Source organism: Triturus cristatus, chromosome 7, assembly GCF_964204655.1.
Source record: "Triturus cristatus chromosome 7, aTriCri1.1, whole genome shotgun sequence".
Taxonomy (NCBI): Eukaryota; Metazoa; Chordata; class Amphibia; order Caudata; family Salamandridae; genus Triturus; species Triturus cristatus.
The window spans coordinates 50,547,395-50,559,766 of NC_140590.1; the positions used below are offsets into that span (position 1 = coordinate 50,547,395).

General features: G+C 48.4%; 1 protein-coding gene across 1 annotated transcript in view; it reads left to right on the forward strand.

Annotated features, from left to right (window-relative positions):
- The window catches only part of GRIK5 (glutamate ionotropic receptor kainate type subunit 5), a 1,516,626-nt gene that overhangs the window by 730,186 nt on the left and 774,068 nt on the right, over positions 1–12,372 (forward strand). The window lies entirely within an intron of this gene.

Sequence of the window (12,372 nt, forward strand, 5' to 3'; positions counted from 1 at the left end):
TTCAAGCCAGAGGAGCAGAGAAGTATCTTGTTAAGTTACAGGAGTGCCCTCAATCATCTGGCAGCGACAGGGCATACAAAACACATTCTGCGATCTTTCAATTTATCTTAATATTACTTGTCAACAAAATTGTCAACATACAGTGCCTAATGCCACATCTTTTCACAACAGTTGTCCAACAAATTGAATCCCGCTGTCGGGACCATGCTCGGCATACAGTCCCATAATTAACACAAATAAAGAAGCCCTGGTGAAATGCTTGTCTGGATCCACCACAGAGCTGTGCGCTCGCCCCTTTCTCGCACCAACAGGCAGCATCTAAGAAGCATTGGCAATGCTAAGAGGTCTGGTTTAAAGGAATATTGTATGGTATTGTGAAGCACTACAAGTAGATGGCATGGGAATGGATATGTATTTGTGTGGACGCAAAGATCTTTAGAATAATATTGGTGAAAATTAAAAGGTCAGGTGACAGTTTCACTGCCAAGGCAGACTGAAAAATCCATGTAGGATAATGACTGTTCTCCTTCCATCTCAGACACCTAAATAGCATTACAATGTCGACGTGTGTGTGCGCACTTACACGCGTACCTGAAAGTTCATCCTCAAGCAGGTGCATAAATAAAGAAATTATTATGGCTGTTTGGAGGGCAAGCACTTTTTTGTGGAAACTGCCCAATCAAAACCCTTCTGGCTCCCGACATGTGGGCGGAGCCAAAGCCCCTCTCCTGGTGATTCTCACATAATTGTCTGGTGACATCTGTGCTGTCAAGCCAGACCATAAAAACTACTATCGATATGGTATGTAGTTGTGTCAACCCTTACACCTTCTGCTCGGGCTCTGTGGTTACAAATAGGGGTGGGGATAAATTTTGCTCCGCCGGCAGACTAGGTGGAGTTTTGGCCACTCCCGCGGCGTTTCAGCCAAATTCTGCCAACTGCCACGTGGCAGAAATTTTTAATGCGCGGCTCCCCAGTGGTTAGTTGGCGAGTGAGATTTTGAATCCTGTAGCGTGATTTTCAGACTCTAGGAGGGCACCTGGCGAGATTTCCCCAACGCAGGTGGTTGCAGGCAGTCGTGACCGTTCCTGGTTAGAAATCTGCCTCTTGAGTAGAAAATCTACTCGCGCAGAGGCAAAATCAATTTGAGAAGCAGCGCCCTCTGGGGCACCGTGTAGTGCCGGGCACATTGATTTTTCAGCGAGGAAATAGCTCTCGGCGCTAAAAATCAGCACTAGCAGCGTGATGTGCCTAATTCTGCCCATTTATGGAATCTTTCAAAGTTTTCATGTAACTACGTGGAATTCTGCGCAGAAACTCCACGAGTTCCGCCCACCTCTAGTTACAAATGTACATTTTCGTGCCTGTAATTGAAAAAGTTCCTGTTTGTGCTAGATAAGACACTAGTCCTTTCATGATATTGTGCAAACCACTCCCACAAGAAGGTGTCAGCACACTTTACTACACATGGGTACATTACATGCAAGGATGAGAACACGCTGCAGTGCAAAGACCTACCAGGTCTCAGTTACCATCCCCCGGCTCGAGAACAGAGGGCGGGTGGATAAAACCACTGCAAAGAGAAACGGACGTCAGACTCCAAGAGCACATGGCGGGTGGCGGGACCGCCGGGAGTGAGGGTCTATTAAGGACGCGCTCTTCAGATAGGGTTTGGAAAGACTGCGCTGCCTGTAGCAAGGTTAATGTGACTCCTGAGAGCGTCCGGATTCCATCGCTAGCGCCAATACTGTAATGCGGAGCGCCTGTAAACAGAGGCGCTAGTCCTCAAATGCCTCGTAACACCACAAAGGTTCGCCGCAGGCAGCTGGGGTCGTTCCTGTGGAGGGCTCGTTGATGGAGCAGGCTGTCTTGTAAATGTGTTGAATCCACCCGGAGCCCTGGGAGGGAAGTCAGGACGGCGGCCATGGGAGCGGCTCTTTGGTGCTGGAGACGAGTCCAAAGGCTGAGTGAAGGACGGGTTCAAAGGGCAAGAGGGCAGGGCTTGTGTTCGAGGGTCCATTGTTATATTATGTTATGTTATATTTAATTTGTACAGTGCACGGCTACTCGAAAGTGTCCCGGCGCTAGCTTTGGAATAAAGAGATAAGAAATGCACACCAATCCAGACTAAAAAAGCAGTGTTTTTAGTTTTTTCTTAAACAAAGGAGGGTCCTGGGTAGCCCGAAGAGCCAAGGGCAACAAATTCCAGGCAAGGCCAGCTTTGCGCACAAAGGAGTTCCCCCCAAGTCTTTGGCGATTAAACCTGGGGGTCTGAACCAACAGCTGAGCAGACGAGCGTAGCTGTCTCCCTGGTGTGTAAAAGGCAAACCTCTTCTGCAGATAGATAGGTCCCAGGCCATAAAGGGCCCGATGGGCAATGGATAACATTTTGTATTTAAAACGGGATTCGACTGGGAGCCAATGCAAGGAGCGCAGGTGAGTGCGAACACTAAGCCTTGATCGCAAGCCCAGAAGAAGCCTGGCCGCCGAGTTTTGAACAACTTGTATTGTGGCCAGTTCCATAGTTGTGAGGACAGAAATGTCCCCTCCATGGCTGTGGAGAACGTCCCCTCGCCCCCCGCTGGGGGTTATCCTGCTGGGGACGTCATGCTTGGTTTCCGAACATTTCTTATTTTCTCCTCAGTGAACGCAACAATCGCGTGTTTCCTCGGGTCTCCTTGTAATGCTCTGAAAGCCCATATCCCGTGGCCTGCAGGAGCACACAGTGGGCACCCCCTGCGCTCTCATCACCTGGCATACACTGGCAGTGGTGGCACCAAGGACTGTACATGTCGCCCTCACAGGAGTTGTGGGTACCCGTGCTTAATTCGTTTATTTACAAACTGCCCTGGCCCTTGCCAGGAGGCCACTCTAACTTGCACCACCTACTGCCTGTGCCAGCGCCGCCAATGACAGTACCTGTGTGCAAGTGTGACAATCCAGACTGGTCCAGGCCCCCACAACTATAAGTATGGCTTGGCAGGCAGGCATTAGTGAGTTTTAATGTATATTGAACTAATCATTAACTGTTAACCCGCTAATCTCTAAATAATACAAACGGTGCCACCATGTGGCAGTTGTCATAAGTGCCGGTGTTGACAATTAAGAGCTGGTGCTGAGCACCAGAAACCACCTGCTCAAATTAAGCACGGGTGCCTACTCACCTCTCCAAGGACAAGGACTGCTTAGTCCCTTCAGCAGGCTCACTTCCTCTCTCCATATGTGGAGAGTGCGAGCTTGCGCTGCATGGAGTGCGCGCAGAGAGGTTTTATGGCATGGGCAAAGTGGGCTTTGGCCCAGGGCCCCAGCATTTTAGGGGTAGCTAGTTAGTCTCATAGAATGTCTATTTGAACCCGCTTTGTTCTGCAAACAGCTCCGTCCTGATGACATTTAACAATCCTTAAACACAGATTATTTTAAATTCAGTTATCATTCAATGTATTTTTGAAGTTGTTACAGACATTTTGCAAAGAAGTGTTGAATTTATGTTGTTCAACACCACGCAACATCCATAAAAAATTATTTTGAATCGAAACAGGACCTCACATATGAGAGATGTTAGGGATCGCGGAGATTATTTAAAGTAATATTAGTGAGCTGCTGGTGTATTAAATTACTGAAAACACAAGCCACTATCACTGAATGTTAGATGTAAGAACATTTAGAATATGGAGCCATATGCCAGTGCGCTGTCAGTGACCTGGCCAAAGAGGGCATGAAAGAGCTGAAATTGGACCATACATTCAAAGATGTTCCAAACAGGGTCCCCAAAATGCGTTTGGCCCAGGGCCCCAAATCCTTAAGATGTCCCTGTGTGTGTGTTGCGCACCACTGCGTGGGGGGTGGAATCCATGCTGAATCTGCTGTGTGTGGGCCAATCACAAGATGGCGGCTGTAGGTGAAACTCCTTAGTATATTTTACAAACGAACAGAAGCCTTGGACCCTACCACAGTCTGGCTTTCGAAGTGGCAGGCCAGCCCCCCTGTAGCTGAGGGTGGGGGTTATACCCCTTTGATGTACAAAGTCTGCTATAGCCAATTCCTGCCTCCCCTCTCCCAGACATGGTCTTCCCTCACTCACAGACCTCTCTGGCAGTGCCACTGCAGAGAGAGCCATGTATACTGAGCGGTGAGATCACCTCTCCCTAGTTCCAGCCTTATTTTGTCATCTCCCATCAGAGCGCCCCCTCTTTCAGCCCCTGGACACCCTCATCAGTGCCTAGACACCCTCACAGGTGATTAGTCGCGCTCTACAAATTCACATAACATAACAACATCCAACTACCATCGTCCTTCTGATTGTGCCAGACAAAGAGTGAGTCTGGAGCAGCCTCAGCAACGCCCCCAAACCCCCGAAAACTAGACAAAGTAAAAATAGAGAGGGGCTCGCAAACTTGCATCTCGTCCTGGCAGACTGAACCTCAACCGCAGGTCAGTGATCCAGAAACTTCTCACTAACCAGAGTTTAGGACGCCCACCACAGTGTGGAGATGTCTGACTTCCAGGGCTGGTGCCTTTACCAGCCAGGTGCTCTGCTAAGTTGGTGACAGGACCTGAAGCAAAGCCCTGCGAGGACAGCTGGACATGGCTGAAGCAAGGCCCTGGAGGACAGCTGGACATGGCTGAAGCAAGGTCCTGCAAGGACAGCTGGACATGGCTGAAGCAAGGCCCTGCAAGGACAGCTGGACATGGCTGAAGCAAGGCCCTGCAAGGACAGCTGGACATGGCTGAAGCAAGGTCCTGCTGGACATGGCTGAAGCAATGCCCTGCAAGGACAGCTGGACATGGCTGAAGCAAGGTCCTGCTGAACATGGCTGAAGCAAGGCCCTGCAAGGACAGCTGGACATGGCTGAAGCAAGGCCCTGCAAGGACAGCTGGACATGGCTGAAGCAAGGCCCTGCTTGACATGGCTGAAGCAAGGCCCTGCAAGGACAGCTGGACATGGCTGAAGCAAGGCCCTGCTGGACATGGCTGAAGCAAGGCCCTGCAAGAACAGCTGGACATGGCTGAAGCAAGAACCTGCAAGGAAGGCTGGACATGGCTGAAGCAAGGCCCTGCTTGACATGGCTGAAGCAAGGCCCTGCAAGGACAGCTGGACATGGCTGAAGCAAGGAGCAAGGCCCCGCAAGGACAGCTGGACATGGCTGAAGCAATGTCCTGCAAGGACAGCTGGACATGGCTGAAGCAAGGTCCTGCAGGACATGGCTGAAGCAAGGCCCTGCGAGGACAGCTGGACATTGCTGAAGCAAGGCCCTGCAAGGACAGCTGGACATGGCTGAAGCAAGGCCCTGCAAGGACAGCTGGACATGGCTGAAGCAAGGCCCTGCAAGGACAGCTAGATATGGCTGAAGCAAGGTCCTGCTGGACATGGCTAAAGCAAGGCCCTGCAAGGACAGCTGGACATGCCTGAAGCAAGGCCCTGCAAGGACAGCTGGACATGGCTGAAGCAAGGCCCTGCAAGGACAGCTAGATATGGCTGAAGCAAGGTCCTGCTGGACATGGCTAAAGCAAGGCCCTGCAAGGACAGCTGGACATGGCTGAAGCAAGGCCCTGCAAGGACAGCTGGACATGGCTGAAGCAAGGTCCTGCTGGACATGGCTAAAGCAAGGCCCTGCAAGGACAGCTGGACATGGCTGAAGCAAGGTCCTGCTACACATGGCTGAAGCAAGGCCCTGCAAGGACAGCTGGACATGGCTGAAGCAAGGTCCTGCTGGACATGGCTGAAGCAAGGCCCTGCAAGGACAGCTGACATGGCTGAAGCAAGGCCCTGCTTGACATGGCTGAAGCAAGGCCCTGCATGACATGGCTGAAGCAAGGCCCTGCAAGGACAGCTGGACATGGCTGAAGCAAGGCCCTGCTGGACATGGCTGAAGCAAGGCCCTGCAAGAACAGCTGGACATGGCTGAAGCAAGGACCTGCAAGGAAGGCTGGACATGGCTGAAGCAAGGCCCTGCTTGATATGGCTGAAGCAAGGCCCTGCAATGACAGCTGGACATGGCTGAAGCAAGGAGCAAGGCCCTGCAAGGACAGCTGGACATGGCTGAAGCAAGGCCCTGCAAGGACAGCTGGACATGGCTGAAGCAAGGTCCTGCTGGGCATGGCTGAAGCAAGGCCCTGCGAGGAAAGCTGGACATGGCTGAAGCAAGGCCCTGCAAGGACAGCTGGACATGGCTGAAGCAAGGCCCTGCAAGGACAGCTGGACATGGCTGAAGCAAGGCCCTGCAAGGACAGCTAGATATGGCTGAAGCAAGGTCCTGCTGGACATGGCTAAAGCAAGGCCCTGCAAGGACAGCTGGACATGGCTGAAGCAAGGCCCTGCAAGGACAGCTGGACATGGCGGAAGCAAGGCCCTGCATGGACAGCTGGACATGACTGAAGCAAGGCCCTGCAAGAACAGCTGGACATGGCTGAAGCAAGGCCCTGCAAGGACAGCTGGACATGGCTGAAGCAAGGCCCTGCAAGGACAGCTGGACATGGCTGAAGCAAGGTCCTGCTGGACATGGCTAAAGCAAGGCCCTGCAAGGACAGCTGGACATGGCTGAAGCAAGGTCCTGCTGGACATGGCTGAAGCAAGGCCCTGCAAGAACAGCTGGACATGGCTGAAGCAAGGCCCTGCGAGTACAGCTGGACATGGCTGAAGCAAGGCCCTTCGAAGACAGCTGGACATGGCTTGGAAGAAGGATCTGTCTGCTGAAAGGAAGCCTAGGGTTGATGGACTGACCCCTCTGAGGAGCACCCATCTTGTGGAGTCACCCGCTCCGCTGCCCAATGACCAGGAGCTGTGCATGGGACCTGGAGTCCTGCAATGTGACGGAAGTTCTACCAGACTCTGCTCTGAAGCAGGAAGTCACCTCTAAGGAAGAGCGTGCCACGGGTGGACTCATGGAGGAGAAAGAGCAGTCCATAGAAGGTGATCACAGCCCTCCTGTCTGAGGAGTCTGTGCAGCGATCCCGGAACAACGTGTCCACCCCCTCACTGTGATGCCAGGGGGGAATAAGCTGTGTAAGGAGCTGTGGTGAACTCCCTTGGTTGTTTCAACCCCAAGCGCCTGCCTCCACTTGCCTTTGCCTTCCATATGACCTCACTTGCTTGGTCGCTGGCTGAAAGAATTGTTTGGTGGGGTTGGCAGTGAGACTGTCAGTTTCCAAACTGCACCTAAAACCATCCTCACTTCATGGAAGCCTCCAGGCGCCGCCTTCTGAGCAGCATTTCAGGAAATGAAACACTCAGGGGCATATTTACAAGACAATGGCGCAAGGATTTTTTCTGCGCCATGCCGCATCTTTGTCTAAGTGCAGGAATGTACCATATTTACAAGAATACGGTGCATTCCTCCACTCACCCCTGCACCGGCGCACAAACAGCTGTCATGCGCCAACGCATACACCCTTGCACCATGGTGCTAGGGTGCCTGTGTTGCAGGGATGATCGTTGTTGTGCAGGATGGGGCACCTTCCTGCACATAGACAATGTTTAGTGGAGATTTGCTCCTTGTATATATGCTGCAGAATGCCGCACACGTAGAAAGAGCAAAAAACGAGAAGCAATAAAAGTATTTCTCCTCGTTGCGCCAGCCTTAGGCCTCCCTGGGGAGGCGCTGCCTCAGATTTATGATTCCTTGGTGAAAAAGCCATGGGTGTTGCTGGGAATGCCCACAGCAACACCCAATGCATGCCCCTTTAACGCAGAAGACTGCATCAGAGGGTACAATATTTACAAGGCCGCGTTAAGCCACGCAAAGTGGCTTTGCGCTGCCGTGTAAATACGGAGCAGGGCACAGCGCCACTGGAGCATTGCAAAAAGTAACACTGCGGTGGCGAAGGGGCCTTGTAAATGAGACCCTCATTCTTACCTTGCCCGGTGTGCCACACACACTCTGTGGCCAAAGCCTATAGGTATGAATCTTTTATTGAGAAAGCCTGTTGTTAAAGCCAACAGCCTGTAGCTTATTGCTCATGAAAAGGCTTTGTTGAAGCCGATAGGCAGTGGTTTATTCAGTGTGACAACAACCTGTTGGTAAAGCCTATCGGCAGCTGTTTATTGATTCTTAAAACTCCTTGTCTAACCCAATAGATAGGGGTCTGTTTATTGTGTAAACCCGGTGGTAGATTGCTTGCTGCTTCCCCGTGTTCATTGAAATCTTCGTGTTTAGTATTTAGCTGTGTGCACAATAAAGTGCTTGTTCTTTTCAAAGGTAAGGTGCTGTCTGGAATGGTAGCAATATTGAGTTTTATTATTGTAGCTACTGAGCTTTGAATTTCTATCCATCCAAAGGGCTGGCATCATTTAAGCTGTTACCAAGCACACACAGCTTTGAAAATTGTCCTTTAGTGTTATCAGAGAAATAAAACAAGAATTTGCAATGCAATAGGTCTCACATATTTGCGAGAGTTTAAGCTATTGGCATTGTAAAGGACAATGACTTATTTATCTGTTTTGATAATTAACACACAAATAAAAGGCATTGTCATTTGCATGCCAATAGCTCAAACTCTTGTAAATGCGAGGCCTATTTAATTTCAAAGAAGCGGCCGCCATTGTCCCGGGCGGCTTGGAAAGTGAAAGCGCGCATGGCGCGCTCAGTGTTGCAGGAAAGCACGTCGTGCCTGCAGTAGGGTAAAACCCATTAAAGAAAATAGTGTTTACCGACTGTATAAGACATACCATGTAACAACAGAAGTAAAAGGGCTAGTCCTCATGGTAGGTTACAAATGAAGACAAGGCGGTACTAAGGAGGGACTAACAAGCCTATTAATGAATCAGAAGCCAGCATATACAACGGACAATGACACAAGCCAATGAAAAAATATGGGCGGAGCTTGAATTCCATACTCCAATACAGCTGCCCAAGCTCGACCTAACAAATGAGAAGGGAGATCTAGAAAGGAGACATAAGATTGAACCCCCCTCTCAACCCACTGAGGTTTATCATTCCAATAGTGAAACATTGCCTCAGTCTACTGAGGCATATCATTCTAATGGTGAAACGCCCCCTAGTCCACTGAGGTTTAACATCTCAATGGTGAACCCCCTTCTCAACCCACTGAGGTTTATCATCCCAATGGTGAACCCCCTTCTCAACCCACTGAGGTTTATCATCCCAATGATGAAACACCATCTCAACCCACTGAGGTTTATCATCACAATGGTGAAACACCATCTCAACCCACTGAGGTTTTTCATCCCAATGGTGAACCCCCCTCTGAACCCACTGAGGTGTATCATCTCAATGGTGAACCCCCTTCTCAACCCACTGGGGTTTATCATCCCAATGATGAACCCCCTTCTCCACCCACTGAGATTTATCATCCCAATAGTGAAACACCTTCCCAACCCACTGAGGTTTATCATTCTAATGATGAAACACTCCCTCAGTCCACTGAGGTTTATCATCCCAATGGTGAACCCCCTCTCAACCCACTGAGGCATATCATTCTAAAAGCGAAACGCCCCCGAGTCCACTAAGGTTTATCATTCCAATGGTGAAACATCGCCTCAACCCACTGAGATTTATCATTCCTTTTATTTATTTTGAAGCCAAGTAGATCAATACAAAAGGGAAATCATGTAGTTGCTTCACATAAATAGTACTTTCAACATCTCGGATATACAATTCATATTACATAGTTTGTTATACCCATTCTTGAAAGAAGAAAAGAAGAAAAACCATAAATAAACATACTTTGTATATACACAAATTCATTCCTTCTGATACTTACTTGCTCCATTTCTATCTAGAGCAGAGCATTCTTACTTCAAAATTACTCTCCCATGGCTTCTTTGCTATCACGCCAATTCTTCAGGGGTTCCCATATTTTCCTACCCTTTCTCCCTGGCTCGCTTACCCGTGCTCTTATATAGCACAATTTCCTGCATAAAAATGTGTAGTTAACGGTGGAGCCACTGCTGGGGTATGGGTGGGTCTGAATCTTTCCAAGCAGTAGCAATCAGCAGTCGAGCCACGGCTACTGTCATGAATGCAAAATCTCTCTCGGATGTATCTAGATTATTCTGACAATCATACCCAAGTACCATCATTGCCAGGTTAATAGTGATTGCGTTGTTGAGGGTTCGTGCCCAGAGATCCTCTATACCTTCTTTCAAAGGGGTGAGTTTGGTACAAGAAAAAAACATGTGTATTATATCCGCAGGACCTATCTGACACCTAGGGCATTTGTCGCTATCCCTCTTTCCCCTTGTAAAGCTTGGCTGGCGTATAATACAAATTAAAGATGGTTTTAAAATGCTGAGCCTTTAAATTAACTGACAAAAAGATCTTTCTCCCAAGGCTGATTGACATATCCAAGTCAGCATTGCTATCTCCCAACTTGACCACCCATTTTGCCTCCGTCTCCTCCAAATCGTTGGGAAGGGTCTCTAACAAAACTTGGTAATAATCTCTAATCCTACCATTCCGGCGACTAGCAGTTTCCAAAATTGGGATCTTATCCAGGTTGGGGGGAGCCATTGGGGAGACACCTAGAGCACTCCCTGATCTGTATATATTTAAAATGTGTATTATTTCAGACCCCATATCTTTGCACAAGTCCTTTAAGTGTAAAGTTTCCAGTTTGATCATAGAGATTTATTATCCTATCGATCCCAGCCTGCTCCCAGTTAACCTCCATTGCGTCGTATATTGCGGTTGGGAATAGTGAGGAACCCCATATGGGTGTGTATCTCTTGTGTCTAGGAATTTTCAGTAGTCTACTGACCTTTTTCCATATTTTCCAAGCCGCCTTAACAGACTTAAATCGGGTCTTTTTGTAGTAGCTTGCCTCAGGTTGTCACAGAAAGAGACCGTCTGCCTCTTTCCCAATAGATGTATGATATATTGATGGCAGATCGAGCTCATCGTAGTTTAGCCAACCAGGCAATAGTAAAGTGCTCATCTGCTGCAAGGCAGCAGCAAGGTAATAAAATTGTAGGTTCGGGATACCTCACTCACCTCGTTCACGGCTTATACTTTTCAGGGCACGCCATGTCTTCTGGTAGCCCCATATGAAGTTGGAAAACATTCCATTCATCTTGTTGATAGTTGTGTCCGCTAGTTCCAGGTGGATTGAGTGGAACAGGTATAATATTTTGGGTAAGATTTTCATTTTTAGTATATTTGATCTTCCAACTATTGTGAGATGGAGTTTGTCAAGGCGTCTTTAATTCCAGAGCTATTTTTGTGACTACGGGGTCAAGGTTGATTGTCCATAATTCATCCATATTAGATGTTATATTGACCCCCAAATAAATAGCCAAATCGGCTTTACGTGGGTCTTGGGTAGTACACTTGAAGGAACATATGATTTGAGTCTTCCCCTTATTCAGAAGATATCCAGATCTTCTTATAAACTCCTCTGCCATATTTTCAACCTCTCTAATTGCCTTATTTGGTTCTACGGTCATTATTGAAATGTCATCTGCATATGCTAAGATCTTTATACTATACCCATTGCAGATTACTGGTGCTATTGCAATATTCTGAACAATCCTATTAATAAAGGGATCCAAGTTTAAGGCAAAAAGAATTGGTGAGCAAGGGCAGCCCTGCCTTGTCATTCTCGCTATCTCGATCCTCCCCAACATCCCCCGATTTATCATTCCAGTGGTGAAACACCCGCTCAACCCACTGAGGTTTATCATGCCAATAGTGAAACACCATCTCAACCCACTGAGGTTTATCATTCCAATAGTGAAATACCCTCTCAACCCACTGAGGTTTATCATTCCAATAGTGAAACATCGCCTCAGCCTACTGAGGCATATCATTCTAATGGTGAAACATCGCCTCAGCCTTCTGAGGCATATCATTCTAATGGTGAAACATCGCCTCAGTCTACTGAGGCATATCATTCTAATGGTGAAACATCGCCTCAGTCTACTGAGGTTTATCATTTCAATGATGAAACACCATCATTCTCAACCCACTGAGGTTTATCATTCCAATAGTGAAACACCCCCTCAATCCACTGAAGTTTATCATTCCAGGTGAAATACCCTGTAGGAAAGTAGGATCTGCTTTTATGGTTACCCCAACTTTTTGCTTGATGAAATACTGTTTCTGACTAGTCTGACTGGGATCCTGCTATTCAGGACACCAGTATCTGTGCTTTCCCCCTAAATTGGTAAGGTAAGTACTTAGGTACATCCCAGATTGGACACTGGTGTACACTTATCAGTCCCACGTATATGGCACTAAGGTACCCAGGGCATAGGTACACCAGGGGTCCCCCATGGACTGAAGCATGTATTCTGCCACCGATGGGAGACGACTCAAACTGTAACTACAGGCCTGCCATTATAGCCTGTGTAAGCTAGCACCACTTATGAAAGATATAGTTTTACCTATATCTAGGGTCACTGCACTTAAAACCTAT